The sequence below is a fragment of the Lissotriton helveticus genome, chromosome 1_1 (assembly GCF_964261635.1).
Source record: "Lissotriton helveticus chromosome 1_1, aLisHel1.1, whole genome shotgun sequence".
NCBI classification, from domain to species: domain Eukaryota; kingdom Metazoa; phylum Chordata; class Amphibia; order Caudata; family Salamandridae; genus Lissotriton; species Lissotriton helveticus.
In genome coordinates, this window is record NC_136057.1 from 1,907,057,783 (window position 1) to 1,907,074,190 (window position 16,408).

At 40.4% G+C, this 16,408-nt stretch overlaps 1 protein-coding gene across 1 annotated transcript in view; it reads left to right on the plus strand.

Moving 5' to 3' along the window:
- Positions 1-16,408, plus strand: part of LOC144754764 (dimethylaniline monooxygenase [N-oxide-forming] 2-like) — a 368,566-nt gene that overhangs the window by 139,747 nt on the left and 212,411 nt on the right. The window lies entirely within an intron of this gene.

Consider the following 16,408-nt stretch of genomic DNA (forward strand, 5'->3'; position numbering starts at 1 on the left):
ATAATAAAGATGAGTACATGAGGGCTTATAGAAGGTGAGCAATCACTGTACATATCTAATGATCCTTGATTGTGCATTTCAAAAGTTTGAGGTACAGCAGATACAGCAAATTGAGCCTCTTACTTTAAATTCCACAAATGGCTACATCTAAAATTTCATAACTTGAAATTTTAGATGTAGTCATTTGTGGAATTTTAAGTAGGTGGCTCAATGGTACCTTCCTCCGTTGAGAGTGTCATGTGAAAGGAAAGGGCGATAGCCTTGTAGATGCTGTAGATGAGCTAGAACTGAGTGATATGCCATGCTTTAGATGGGACAGTCTGGTCAAGGACACCTAACAGTGGACATAGCCAATCAATGGGAAGAAGGAATTATAAAGCAAATGGCTTGAAGAGGGTAGTCATTAGTAGCTTGACTAGTAGGAGGGTAGCACAAGAGCACAGATAGGCTCTTGTATTGACAATTGGTTTGTAGTATAGAGCCAGTAGCAAATTGGTATCCCTCCCAATCTTTGCCCCACTTTTATATCTTTGGGGAACCTATTAAATTCAATCCAAGACTAGTAAGGTTAAATGTAGGAGAAAGATTTATTCAGAACAGTTTTCTTTCTCTCACCAGCCCCTCCTTTCCATTGTAGAACCCTACTACCTCATGCTGCCTGATATAACTAATGCAGGTGCAAACACCACCAATCTAAACAGTTCATAAACTCAACACAAACAAAGTCTGATTTGACTGCTGGAAGATAGATTAAAACATGGGCTTCTTACCCCTGGTGTCCACCCCTACAGACACCTGGAGAGGATGAGAGGGCCCCTTCTGCAATACATTGCTTAAGTGCTTTGTGTGGATACGCCTATTTTGCCCAGGCTGGGCTGTGACTATGTGGCAGCTGTGTGTATGTGCTTTAGCCCACAATACAAAGAGTGGTGCCAGGACCCAAGAGAATGCCAGAGGGGAGCAATCTGCCTAAGTCTGCATTCAATGTTGTTTCTCTTTCCCGGTGCCCATCCTCACTTGGGAATCGATTGCCGGCTATACCTTACGTATATGAGAATGCCAATAGTGTCCACCTCGGAATACGATAAAATACATTCTTGCAACACTCTACCAGTGCAACTACATGGGAACCAAAAAGGAGATTCAACAGCCTAAACTTTTCTTTTTACAGCTGCTTCATTGTGATTGGGCAAGAACCTCATTAAATGAGCTTCCCATTTCTGTTCTTTGTTATTCTGGTTTTGTCCTTGATTGAGGGTCCTGCTTATGTGCAATATGACATCCAGCATTGGCCTCACTTACCTCACCCTATGAACTACTCTCAGACAAACTGCACATGCTAGCTCGCAATGGCAGATGGCAATGACAGTATTCAGCATGTTCTTCAGGCAACACCTTTAAACATATTTGATGCTCAGGCAGGGGCAACATGCAAGGAGAAGTGGGCTAAGCAAGTGGGGAACTATCTACATGCTACAGTCGATAGCTATTACGATGCTCATGTATGCAACTTGTCATCTATTTAGTGAGTGAAGAAGTTGAACACCTGTCCATATCTTTTCTGACATACAATATGAAGACATGCACACGCCTAAAAGAGAGCAAGAAGAAGCATTTTGATCTTCAGTGCAACATTGAAAAAATAATGTTTCACGTTCAAGACGAGCGGTCTAATTCCACCAGAGTCAGTGGATGCCTGGACCACACGTCTGAGCCAACTAATGACATTCTACTACTTTTCACTCTTCAATAATGACAAGCCATTCTTCTATGGATCACAACTGGACAGTCCTTCCAAAAGATAATATTCAAAGAACTGCCAATGCTCCTAAATATCTCTATCATGTTACATATAGATACAACAACGGATGCTCATGTAGTGGAGATGGAAACATGTTGTGACACAAAATGCAAGCAGCCACTGCAGATGGTACACTCAAGTGTGATCACACAAGTCCATGGATGGTAAAAAAATGACAGGCTGATCTTTTGCTTTCGGCTTCAGATCCAGCATACTGATTTTGGTCCTCCTGAAAAGGCTAAAGATGTTACAGTTGTCAAACCATTTGCAAAGATATTGAGTCAGCAATCCATAAAACATCAATACCATCATAGGATAACAGAAGGGAGAGAAGAGAAAGTGGACAACCTCACGAAACAGGGAAGAAAAGGAAGTTGATGGAAGAGCATTCAGTTGCCCTGATCAGGGTGCTAAGCACCAAGAGTGCATACCCACCCTGAAACCGCAGCCATGCATCCCTCCTCTCTACAGGACCACCATGGAATGCTGGAAGCAGTGCTCTCAGTCAGGGTTCTCCATAGTAAGTCCTGGAGGGCCGCATCCATGCTAGATTTTTAAGATAGCTACATTTATCCAAATGTGGATATGCAAAAAATCTAGCATGGCTCCGGCCCTCTCCTCACCCTTCCTTCCCCGATGACACTGTGTTGCCAGGTAGTATTGTCTGGGTTGGGCCTTGGTGGTGAGAGTAATTGAGTGGGCTGGAAGAACTCTTCTGTGAATGAACATAAGTGGGTCGAGAGACAGCGTGAACCACCTAAGCTATGCAGATTAGAACTGGGCTGGTGCCTGAAGGCCCTTGCAGACCCCTTAGGTGTGACCGACTATTGCCTTCAGCCCGTCCCTGCTCCGCATCCTGTAGGTGAACTTCTCAAGTGGCTGCCAAACCCCTTTTGATGACTGCCTCCTAATTAATCCTGCTACCTACCCTTGCCTGATTCCATGGGACCTTGATGAAGAGTGAATTTGACTGCATGCAGCCTAGTTCCCGGGGAGAGGAGGGAGTGTCTCCAGTCAGGGGGTGTAGGATAGCAAAGGTGAGTAAGAGTGTGGAGGGAGGCTTGGATGCCATGGGGTCTGTGATGGGTTACCAATTGACCTTTTGGGCATTGGTTGCACCGCATTAGGGTGCTGGATGTGTATTTGTGTGAATGCATTCTCTGTGGACTTGCCTGATATCCATTGTACCACATAGTGGTGTGGATTGAGTGTGTGTGTGGGCGTGACAGTAGTTAAACCCCCTGTGATTCACAACACTAGCCATCGGTTTACCTTATACATTGATTTCTCACTAGGAAAACATTACATCTGACATTGGTTTTACCCGTGTGACCTCGGTCTGCGGTGCTGCTGAAAAGTGCTATAGTTTTGTCTATGTACATATGTCTGATACTGTTGTGACACACAGGAAAAGTTTTTTTGTTTTTTTTACTGAGCAAAGTAAAAGGGAGATCATTTTACAAACAGTTATCATCAGGATATTGCGCTAAACATTTTACATTTACTGAGCCAATTTTAAATGAGCTATAACGCAACAAGGATCAGAATGTCAAGACATATTAAAAATCAATATGAAATGTCGATAAAGTAGCTGGATTTTAAACTTCTTACAACTATATACATTTTACTATTAAAATACTAAAGTGCTTAGTGCAACAGTGCACGGGGGGGATCCCCCTACACTATTAGTAGAAGTGCAAAAAAGTGCCATAGTGCTATAGTGCTTTTTAAATGTGCTTTCTCAGCAAATAAAAAGTGCATCGTGCTAAACCATCAAAGTATTATAGTGCAAGAACCATAACATTTCTAGTCACACCATTGTTTCTAAATCCAAGAGGCAGAGACCAAGATTTCTCAGCTGTAGGACCAAATGAACTCTATGCTTGTGAAAGTTAGTGAAGTCACAAAGGATAAGAGGAACTTTGAGAATAAACTGGAGGACCTTAAAATCACTCACTCCAGTCAAATCTATTACTAGTAGGGGTTCCCGAGGGGAGTGAGGGATCTCAAACACTTCAGTGGGTGGAGTCGTTTATCAAGCAGAACGTTCTGCCTGAATATACCGAAGATCTGACAATAACAAGGGCACATAGAGTTCCCTCACATCCTCTTCCTAACTCAAAAATAACACGTACTATTCTGGTAAATTTTGCTGACTTCTGGATTAAATAAAGAATACTGGCAAAAGCAACACAACAGAGACAGTTTTCCGTAAATGAAACCTCGGACTGTCGTATATATTCGGACATGTCAGCATTTGCTGCGTGCAGGCGTAAAGAATTTGTTAAGCTTCTGTACCTTTTTAAAGCGCTGGAAGTTCAGCCGTCAATAGCCCAACAAGCAAAGCTTTGTGTGTTTGTTAACGGTAAATTCCATATGTTTACAAATTTAAAAGATGAGCAGGATCTTTTGAGGGAGATGTCACCCTCAATTTGAAGAGACCTATACTGTTGATGTTCCCATTGCTGGGGGGGAGGGGTCACCAAGGGTGAAATTCCTTGACACCCAATAGAGATTCGGGGGGGAGAGGTGGCTAGCAGGGTTGTCCACATATCTCGAGGGAGGGGGTCCTGGGGTGGGGGGAGCAGTTGGGATGGGTATAGCAGTAAAAAGAGCAATTGCAAATGGATAAAGCAAGCAGGAAATTTAGTTTTTTTTCTGATATGAAACATTTTAGATATGAGCAGTAAGTGCTGCACCATTTCGGTTAATGTAATCGGAATTCTAAACAAAAAAAAGTATGGAGGGCTTATAAGGTGGTTGGCTTCTTTTGCGCCTCAAGTGGTATTTTTACATGAAACTCATTTAAAAAAAAAATCCCTGAACCTCTTTCTTCCAAGAGCTTTTCCCCATGCTTTCTATACCTCCGCTGGGCTGGCCAAAAGAGGCATGGTATCTATTTTGGGAGAGGTGTGCCCTGACAATTTTGTCAAATCCGGAGAGACACATTGGGTAGATGGATTTGGGTGGAGGTAAAATTAAATAGTGGAAATATGTGATTGGTAGACCACTAAGGACGCGCTCCTTTAATATGAAACTGATAGAGTTTCTTCACTCATTTTCATTTGTAAATTTCCATTATTTCTTTCCACAAATTAATGAATCTTCGATGTTATGAATCATCAATATCTTTATTGATTCTCAATTTTTTGTTCAAATGTATTTGATCATTCATTGAAATCATGAATACTTCATCGCATTACATCATGCCCAATGCATTTCGGGTTTGCAAGGATAACCCTTCGTCAGGGGCCTGTGAATGAAAGCATACAGTACCTTAGCATTCAAAACAAACCAAATGGATTCATGTGCTAACAATGCAAGAAAACAATATACATACTATGAGGAAAATAACAAGTTCATTCAAAATTAATAGTTCATTCCAAATTGATATTTTACGTGGCTAACGTATAACAAAGCGTATGCTTATTCTTGAATTGGTTAATGCAAACTCTATGTCCAGCTAGGTGAGGTGGTGTGGTAGAGAGAAATTCTGCTGACTAAACGTGCTGAGTGGTGGATAAAGTACTTAAGAATGCGCCTATGGAAAGACGCTTAGTGAGCAGACAAACCAAATAAATAAGCTAAGCCGTGTGTACGGCTGCGGTATAAGTCGGGGTGAAAAAAAGTCAACGTGAAAAAATAAGAGCGCAACATGCTGAACTTACATGATGCGAACGCGGAGCTCTCTCGGAAATCCGAATGTGGAAACGGTGGGATTAACGCTAAGCCTATCACAAGGCTTCTTATAGTTCAGTGACCGAATCATGTGGTAGAAGAAAACGAAAAACTCGAGCGGTAAAGGTCGATACGATATTTTCAAATTAGCGACATGGGAGTTCAACCCAGTGGCAATGTGTGCAGCATTAATAATGGATATAAATCTAAAAGAAACGTGAATGTAAATAAAAACGCTGGCTGGGTAGCCATAGCAACTTAAGAGCTGCAGTTTGATTGGGTGGGGGTTCCGATCACGTGATCGGTGATGTCAGGAATCAGAAAGTAAACAAAGATTTCTGGAAAAGCGTAATCTAAACACAAAAAATAATGTAAACACAAAAAAAAATAAAGGAAATGTGCATGTGAAAAAATAAAGTCACAAGAAATATAGGTGGAGAGCTAACAGTGAGTTGATTGTATGTGTTTTCTAAAACAAGTACAAGCATGGAACAGGATTATTCTGAATGTCGCAAGCGTATGAACGTAGTGGGTTGAAAAAGATCAGAATAATATACAGACAAACAGTATGGTGAACTATATATCCAGATAAACATGTGCAGTCTGTTGGATAAAAACTGAAGGATACATGAGCTAGCTGGCGAGTTTCATTCTGAATGACATTGAAATATATAATACAGTGAGGGTAAGTAGGGCTATAAAAGCCTAATGCTGTGTTGCTGTAGAGAATGCCTCATAAGAAACATGCAAATTCAATTCTATCATTAATTCCCGTTGGTTGAAGAGAATTCAGTTTTTTTATCCAAAAGAATTCAGCCTGTAGGCGCTGCTTAACTGGATCCATGTCGCAGCGATGTGGGAGTATCTCCAGTATGGTAAATTTCAGTTTAATAAGGTTTTTATTTTGTTTAAGAAAGATAGTACAGTATAATATTACAGCATGACAAATAACAGAACCAATATGCGATAATCAGAAAAGATAAGTGGGGACGAAAAAGGTTCAGAGAAAATATGAAATGGAAGAAAATAGAAGAGAGAAAGAAAGAGAAGAAAAGAAGAGAGAAAAAGAAGAAGAGATAGAGAAAGGAGGGAAAGGTTAGGGAGGGGGATGAGAGGATAAGAAGGTAGAGAAAGGTAGCCAGGTAAGATCAGATTTGATTTTTAAGGTGACAGAAGAGGAGGAGGCAATTGCAATTCTGTGCTCATCACATACAAAATTCCACCATGTATGCACAGACAGTTTAGAGTTATCCTTCCAACAAGACAGGATTACTTTGAAAGCAGTTGCAATGAGAAGATCAAACAAGTTTGCATTATAAGAATGTAAATCCAAAACATCAGATAGGGAACCTAAAAAAATATGCAACGATGAAAATGGTTCAGAGAAATGAAAAATACGCATGCAATATTTCCAAACTGCGTTCCAAAAAATGAGAACTGATGGGCAATCAAATAAGAGGTGGGTAAGTGTACCTTGGTGGGAGGAACAGGACCAACAAAGGGGTGAGGAGGAAGGGGAGAATTTTGTAATGCTGACGGGGGTAATTAGAGCTCTATGGTAAAGAAAAAAAAGTGACTGAGTAATACGGGCTGAAATCGAAGTCTTAAACAGTTTAGACCATAAGCGATCCCAAACATCAACAGATAACGAGAAAGATAAGTCATTTTCCCAAACAGTTTCAATAACAGTTTTAGGCCTAAGGCCTACATTCTCTAATAACAGTTTATAAATGAACGCAGCTTTTGGTATTTGTTGAGTGAACATAGTATATAATGGAGTGGAAGGAGTAAGGGAAGGAAGGAAATCAAAAGTAGGAAGGGTAGATAAGTGAGATAAAATGGCAGAAGTAATAATGTCAAATTCTTTGTGAAAATGTGCAGGTAAATCAAACATAGTTTGCATTATGTTAAATGAAATAATAGATGAACCAGAAAAAAATTGGTACACAAACATAATATCCTTTTCTTTCCAATACTTGAAGTAGAAAGATTTACCCTTGTACTTAAGATATTTGTTATACCATACGCTAGAGGAAAGAAAAGTTTGTAGTGGAGACGATTCTTTCGAGAATATATTATGCAACAGAGTATGTGAGTATTTCAGTACAGGGTGTACAGTCAAGAATGTACAATTTGACATGAAAAGGGTGTGTTGGAAAGAAAAGTCCTTTAACAAGGACCTTTCGACAGCAATCCATCTAGGGAGAGGAGTATCATTGAAATCAAACGCCAATGAGAAGGCCTGTTTTAATAAAAATGCAGAATGGTACGATTGAAAATCAGGAAAGCGGACTCCACCTTCAGATTTTGGACGTATAAGTTTATGCAAGGAAATACGAGGTCTTTTATCATTCCACAGAAATTTGGAGCAGATGGAGTTCAGCCGCTTGAAATATAATTTGGGGATTTTCACAGGTAGCATAGATACAGTATATAAAATATGTGGAGAAATCATCATTTTGATGGTGTCTAAACGCCCCCACCAAGAAAGGAAAAGGGGAGACCATAGTTGGAGGAGAGATTGGATCTTTTGAGTAAGGGAGGTAAAGGTCAGTTTGAGTGTGTCACGCAAGGTAGAGGAGAACCAAATACCCAGGTATTTGATCTTAGAGGGACACCAGGCAAAATCAGTTGAAGCAAACATATATTGGTAACAAGATGAGTTGAGGGGTAGGTCCTCCGTTTTAGAGAGATTAAGCTTATAGCCAGAAACAGACGCGTATAAGCGGACTTCTTCTAAAAATGGAGGAAGGGAAGAAACAGGGTTAGCCATGTAAACCAGGACATCATCAGCATAGGCTGAAATTTTTGTCTCAATCGAGGACTGAGTGAACCCTTGAATTAGGGGGTTAGAGCGGATTTTAGTGAGGAAGGGTTCAAGGCAAAGAATGAAAAGTAAAGGGGAAAGAGGACAGCCTTGTCTTGTCCCTCTGGATAAGGGGAAGAATTTTGAGAATTGATTATTAACAAAAACACTAGCCCGGGGAGCAGAATACAGTAGTTTAACTAAGGAAATGAAGTGGGGGCCAAACCCAAACCAATGTAATGCTTTAAACATGAATTTCCAATTAATTCGGTCAAACGCTTTCTCAGCGTCTAAGGATAGGGCAGCTAGAGGGGTTTTGAATCGTTTACTGTGGGAGATAATATTGGCAAAAACACGGGCATTATCAGCTGCAAATCTACCTTTCACAAAACCAACTTGATCGGTTGTGATTAACAGAGGAATAAGGGAGTCAAGGCGGGCCGCTAAAATTTTGGCAAAAATTTTACAATCGTAATTAATAAGGGATATGGGACGATAGTTTTTACATAGGGAATGGTCTTTATCAGGTTTGGGGATTATAATTATGAGGGCATCCAAAAAGGAGCCAGATGCTTTGGCATTTGTGATAAATGAGTTAAAAAGTTGTAAAAGATGGGGGACAAAAATAGAATGCATGTTGGAGTAAAATTCAATTGGGAGACCATCTGGACCAGGGGCTTTCGCTTTTTTGAGGGAGGTAATTGCCTTGAGAATTTCCTGAGGGGTAATTTTAGACTCTAATTGATGGAATTCGGTAGGGAGAGATGGAGGAGGGGGGAGGTCTTGGAAAAAGCGGGAAAGGTTATCATCATCAGGGTGCGTGTCATCAGTATACAGGAGTTTATAATAGTTATGAAATACTTGTGCAATATCCTCGTCAGAGGAAACTGTTGTATTGGTTACCTCATTGAGAATGGAGCCAATTGATTTTCGCTCAGATTTAATTTTGAGATAGTTTGCTAACATTTTCCCCGCTTTATTCTGACCCCCATGAAATTTAGATTTAACCTTCAAGAGGGTATTGCAAGCTTGAACTGTGGCAATTTGATTAAGGTCAGATTTGGCTTTAATAAGTTGGTGGAGAGCGTCAGGATTCTTGGACGAGAAGTAAGAGTGTTCAAGGGTCTTAATGTTGGATAGTTGGGCGGTATATTTATCACGATTGAGTTTCTTTTTCCGAGATACATAAGAAATCGTGAAACCTCGTATAGCAGCTTTAAAAGCATCCCAATTGTTTGAAACTGACGTGTCTTGGGGCAAATTGAGGGTGAAGTATTCAGAGATAAAATCCTTAACTTTAGACATAAAAACAGAATCGGAGAGAAGGAAAGTGTTAAATTTCCAACGATTGAAAGAGGAGGAGGTTTGGGCCAGGTCAAAAGTGGCATACACAGGTGCATGATCTGAAAGAAATATAGAACCTATTTCAGATTTCTGAATTGCAGGGAGAAGGGATTTGCTGACTAGAATATAGTCAATTCTGGACCTGGTGTGGTGAACATTAGAGTAGAATGTATATTCGAGTATGTTTGGATTGCATGTTTTCCACACATCGAAGAGGGGACGTGAAGCAATGGCTGATTGGAAGGATTTGTGTGTCTTATCAGGTTGGAATTTGGAGGAGGATAGTCTATCTGAAAAGGGGTCTAACCATTGGTTAAGATCGCCAGCTAAGACAATATTAGGGCAGTCAATGGAGGAAATGAGGATTTTGACATCCGCCCAAAATTTAGGGTCAGGTCGGACAGGGCCATAAATATTGAGAAGCACCATAGTTTTGTTTTGTATAGTCACCTTTGACATAACCCAACGACCCTCTGCATCTGATTGAGAGGATAGAATTTGAACATCCAAACCTTTACGAAATAGAATAGCAACACCACCTTTTTTATCAACAGCCGGAGAAAATACAACTTGACCCACCCACGCCCTCTTAAGTTTCAACGATTCAACATCAGTACAATGCGTTTCTTGGAGAAAAGCAATCTGAGCGTTTAACTTGGATAAATGGGACAATACCTTTTGACGTTTAACAGGGTGTCCAAGACCACGAACATTCCACGTCACAAAATTACACATGATGGAAGACAAGGTAGAAGGATGACATCTGGGTCCAATACACTGCGGGTGAAAAACTACAAGGGAAGACAGTGGAGACAAACACGGTAAAAATGAGAATCACATAATGAATATGACAAAAGGCAAGAAGATTAGGGTAAATACGAGGAGACATTAGACGAATGAGCATGTCAAGCATACGGAAAGAAGTAGGGGAGTAACGAGAAGCACAGGAGTTAAAAGGAAGAAAGGAAGATAGGCACACAAAGAAAACCACGGAACAAAAATGAGCATTGGGAGAACATGCATGGCCTGTGAAAAGAAAAAAGAGAGAAGAAGGAAAGAGAGGAAGAAAGAGAACAAACAGATCAAGACAAAGAAGCCAGATCTGAGGGAACAGAGTAGAGTTAGACATTAGGAGCATGGAGACGCCGGCGAAGGCGGCAACCCCACAGAGCAACGGAAAGCGCGGGAATAGGGATATGAGATATACAAATGGAAGAGAAGTCATAGGAAAGAATTACAAGAGAGAAACCAGGACAAGGCCACAACAGTCGTCAAGACATGAGATAAGTGAATGTAGGAAAAATATATTAATCATTTTCAGTCATTGGTGTCCATAGTGGAAGGTGCAGCAGAGACGTTCCGAAGGTATTCACGAAGCTTCAGAGGATCATCAAATGTACGGGAACGACCGTTGTGAGTTATTTTGCAGAGACATGGGTGCAGGATTCCATATTGAATGTGCAAGTCCCTCATATGTGGTCGTAAATTGAGGAACTCCTTGCGACGAGCATTCGTGGCATTTGATAAATCCTGGGCAAGAAATATGGTATGTCCTGACCAGAGGAGGCGACGTTTAAGTCTCGCAGCTTTAAGAACAGTCATCAATTCGGTGAATTCAAGAAAAAGTAGGATAATGCCTCTAGGTTTGGTCGGGTTTGACGTGAGTCGGCCCAAACGGTGAGCACGCTGTATATTCAGAGGAGTAGATTCCGTTTGGAGGTCCAAAAGTTCATAGAGGAATTTGCGGACGAAGGACACCATGTCGGTCCCCTCAAGGGACTCCGGAACACCATAAATACGAAGGTTATTCCTCCTATTGCGATTTTCAAGGTCCTCTGTGTGGAGTTTCAGCTGCTGTATTTCTTTTTCTAGAATAGGAATTTTCGAAGAGACATCCTGGACGTCACTGACGCTTTGTTCGAGTTGTAAAACCTTGTTCTCCATAACGACCCAGCGCTCTTCTATCTGCTTGAGCTTCTCGTTAGTTGCCACCATAAATGGTTGTAAGCCACGAACCTCTTCTAAAATGGAGTCCAGCACAGGATTCTGAGATGAACGAATAGGAGAAGGAGGGTCATTCTTGTGGCGTTTCGGTGTAGTACCGGTGACAGAAGATCTCGCATGTCCCGTGTTCTGAGACATGATGCCAACAGAGGGGCAAACTAGGAGAACCACAGGAGGAGAATTCACACCGCAAGAACCAAAACGGTGAAACCCTATATAGGGAGCAAGCAGAGGTACTGGGGCGAAGAGGCCGTAGAAGAGGTACTACGGAGCAATGGAGAAGCAACAACGCAAACCCACACGTTGTGCGTCGAAATGGAGCAAGACTCAAGGTAATGTGCACGCAAAAAACCATCCAGGAATATGTAGAAAGGCAACAGCAAAGCGTCCATAAGAATTGAGACCACAGGAGGTCAACCAGAACACCACATATGATTATGAGATGAGGAGCTGAAGGTGATGGATAGTGCGCCAGACACACCACAAAATGGCCGCCGTCAATCAATAGGAAGATAATGAGAGGACATGAAGAGAGTTGCAGCGCCAAAAGTCGCGAGGGCAGAGTAGGAACATGTTAAACGGTCCCCACATCATACCCCAGCACCATAAGGCCATATATCGCATCAGGAGAAACAACAGGCTGGTAATGCGGCAAAAATAAATAAAAAACGGAACGCGAGCTCGGCGGCACAAAATGGCGGCCGCTCGCGTTCCACTACAGCCGAGGGATGTTTACCGGCAAAACTGTGTAAAGCGGCATTCAGGAGGGCCGCCGCACCTCGCAGCAGACGGGGACCATGTTCCGCCGTAGAAAGATGCTTCTTGCTGGTCTCCGCCGAAGGACAAGACACCGGGAAACAAACAGCAAGTCCCGCGCTGTTCCGGAGCTCACGGAAGATGCGCCATAGCTCGCCGGCGCGTAAGCCACGCCCCCCTCAGTATGGTAAATTTCAATTGCGCAATTTGATGATTGGCTTCAAGCCAATGTGTGGCCACAGCAGATTTCGTATTCTTAGTGCGGATGTTACTTTTGTGTTCTGATATTCTTATTTTTATTTTCCGTTCGTTTTGACCAACGTATATTTTGCCGCAAGGGCATTTGATGGCGTAGATCACATTTTTAGAATCACAAGTTCTTGTGTATTGTAAGTCTATCTTGTGGCCTTTTGTAGGATGCATAAGAGTTTTCCCAATTATTACATTATTGCAATGTATGCAATTCAAGCATTTTGTCATTCCTTTTTGTTGTAATTTGATGTCTTTTTTAGCAGTGTGAATCTCTTTCATGTTTTTTGATCTTTTGAACGCGAAAGTCACGTGGTCACTATACAGATTTTGAAGGTCAAGTTCATCTTTTATTAGCGACCAATGTTGGTTGATGATTTTCTTGATCTTTTTGGCTTCGGTAGAGAATTTCAAAACACACACAGTTTTTTGTTCTGTATTTTGGTGTGATGACTTCAATAAGCTCTCTCTTGGTAGTTTGGCTACTTTTTTTAGGGATTCCTCTAGGATCTCGTTAGGATATCCTCTTGCGAGGTATTGTTGTTGTTGCTCAATCAATGAGTTTTCTAGGATATGGGCATCAGAAGTGATTCTTTTCAGACAAATGAATTGTGATGTGGGTAAATGTTTCTTCAGAGTTTCAGGGTGAAAGCTCTGAAACAGTAAGCTGGAGTTGCGGTCTGTAACTTTTTTGTGTACTTGAGTTTGTATTTGATGATTGAGAATGGTGATTTGTACATCTAAGAATGATATAGTGTCCTTCTGAATGTTATGAGTAAATTTGATCCTCGGGTTCAGTTGGTTTAACACTGCAATGTTGGTCAAAAGTTGATGTTTTTCTCCTTTCCAGATTAGAAACAGATTGTCAATGTATCTTTTAAATATCACCAAGTTGGTGGTCCAGTTAGTGTTGTTAAATGTTGTCATATTCAAATTTGGACATAAACAGGTTAGCATACGAGGGGGGGCCCCCGAAACCCATTGAAGTACCGTTACACTGGTTGTAGTAGTTGATTTTCCATTCAAAATAGCTGTGGTACAGCGAGAAATGCATTAGTTCAATGAGAAAAATCTTTTTGGCTTCACAGTCTTTGTCTCTTAGTAGATTCCATTCGAGAGCTTCTAGCCCTTCATTATGTGGGATCGACGTGTACAGTGACACGACGTCTACAGTACATAACCAATATTCTGTGTTTGCCTCAAGTTGGATTGTTTTGACTATATCGAGGAAGGCTGTCGTGTCTTTTATGTAAGTTTGTCCTTTCTGTATGATAGGTTGCAGATACCAATCCACGTAACTATTTACCAATACTTTCTGATATTGACCCACAAGCTGACACAATGGGTCTGAAAGGTGGTTTCTGGGCGTTTTTGTGAATTTTTGGTAACATGTACAGTTTTGGTCTATGAGGATACTTAGTGTCTAGAAATTTGTAGGTTTTTTCATCAATCCATTTCATATTTAGTGCATGTTCCAAGATTAGTATAAGGATTTTTTGGTACTCTTCTGTTGGATCAGAATTCAAAGGTATATATGTGTTGGAGTCATTCACATGCTTGTTAACACTGTTATCGTAGAAGATAGTGTCCATTATTATTAGAGCCCCTCCTTTGTCAGCTCTTTTGAATGTTAACTCTGGATCATTTGATAAGTTTATGATTGTATTCTGTCTTGGATAAATTACTTTTGATGGTCTTGTATAAATTGATTCTTTGTATATCAGAAGTTATTGACCTTTCGAAAGCTTCGATGGTTTTGTGAGAATAAGGTGCGCAAAATGTGCTCTTAGGTTTAAATACCATGGTGTTAACTGCTGTAGAGACTGATGCATCTTTGAAAAAATACTTTAATTTTAGTGTTCTGAAGAATTTGAATAAAGCAATTTCTGTTTCTGGCAAGTTGGTCTTATATGTAGGGACAAAGGAAGTTCCTTTATTGAGTACAGCCATTTGCGCCGGAGTTAATTGTTTAGAAGAAATGTTAATCACTAAGTCGTCTTTACTGATTTTTGACTCCTTGTTCTTTTTGCTATTTCTTCCGCTGTTTCTTCTGCCCCTCCTGTTGTGCCGATAGGTGGTGCATTGGCGGCTGGGCTTATGTCTTCATTGTGAAATGTCTGATTTTGAGACTAAGCTTTCTTGCGATGAATTTCCGGATGTTTTTTGGCTTCAGTTGTTGCCATTTCTTCTGATTATAAATTTCAGCCCAAGTGTATACCTCATCATATTTATAATCAATAGTGTCTCTTTTGTATTTTCTAACTTTTCGGTCATTCACTTCTTTTGCGTACTTATCTAATTTTTTGTTCACATCTTCCAAGATTGTTTGTAAGTCAGGTAATTTATCAAGTTCTTTTTTCATGTTTTCCAAATCCGTTTCAATTTCTTTCACAACTTTTGAGAGTTCTTGTATTATCAATAGAATAAGGTCTAATGAACATTTATTCAAAATTTGGTACCATTTTTCTACTAATTGTTTGTTATTTTTGCACAGCATTGGTTTAAGAGCGATTCTTAACCCTCTGGGGATTCTTTTATTTTTATGGTAGTGTATTAGTGTGGTGTCATGCAGCCGTTGGTTGATTTCCTTTTTGCTTAAGAATTCGAACTGTCGAATTAATTGTGCTGTAGTTGAAATATTAGGGCTGAATGCTCTGGTCTCCTGTATGAGTCCATATATTTCTTCTGCTGTCTCTGGTGAGAAAGCTAATAGTTCAGCTTGATTGGTTGTGATTTGAGCAATGTCGTCGAATTGCATTTTTCTGTTTTTTTGGGTGCACCAGGGAATGGGTTAGACTGGGTCAAGATAATAAAGTTGCTGTTATCTCCGTGCACACCTAGGTTTTGAGCTTTGTTAGACAGGTTCTTTTTGGCGCGATCCTTGTCGCACTGTGTCTCTCAGTGCCTTGTCAAATTGTGGAAATATGTGATTGGTAGACCACTAAGGACGCGCTCCTTTAACATGAAACTGATAGAGTTTCTTCACTCATTTTCATTTGTAAATTTTCATTATTTCTTTCCACAAATTAATGAATCTTCGATGTTATGAATCATCAATATCTTTATTGATTCTCAATTTTTTGTTCAAATGTATTTGATCATTCATTGAAATCATGAATACTTCATCGCATTACATCATGCCCAATGCATTTCGGGTTTGCAAGGATAACCCTTCGTCAGGGGCTGTGAATGTAAGCATACAGGACCTTAGCATTCAAAACAAACCAAATGGATTCATGTGCTAACAATGCAAGAAAACAATATACATACTCTGAGGAAAAACTTATCAAATGATCCAGAGTTAACATTCCAAACAGCTGACAAAGGAGGGGCTCTTATAATAATGGACACTATCTTCTACGATAACAGTGTTAACGAGCATGTGAATGACTCCAACGCATATATACCTTTGAATTCTGATCCAACAGAAGAGTACCAAAAAATCCTTATACTAATCTTGGAACATGCACTAAACATGAAATGGATTGATGAAAAAACCTACAAATTTCTAGACACTAAGTCTCATCGTAGACCAAAACTGTACATGTTACCAAAAATTCACAAAAACGCCCAGAAACCACCTTTCAGACCCATTGTGTCAGCTTGTGGGTCAATATCAGAAAGTATTGGTAAATACGTGGATTGGTATCTACAACCTATCGCACAGAAAGGACAAACTTACATAAAAGACACGACAGCCTTCCTCAATATACTCAAAACAATCCAACTTGAGGCAAATACAGAATATTGGTTATGTACTGTAGACGTCG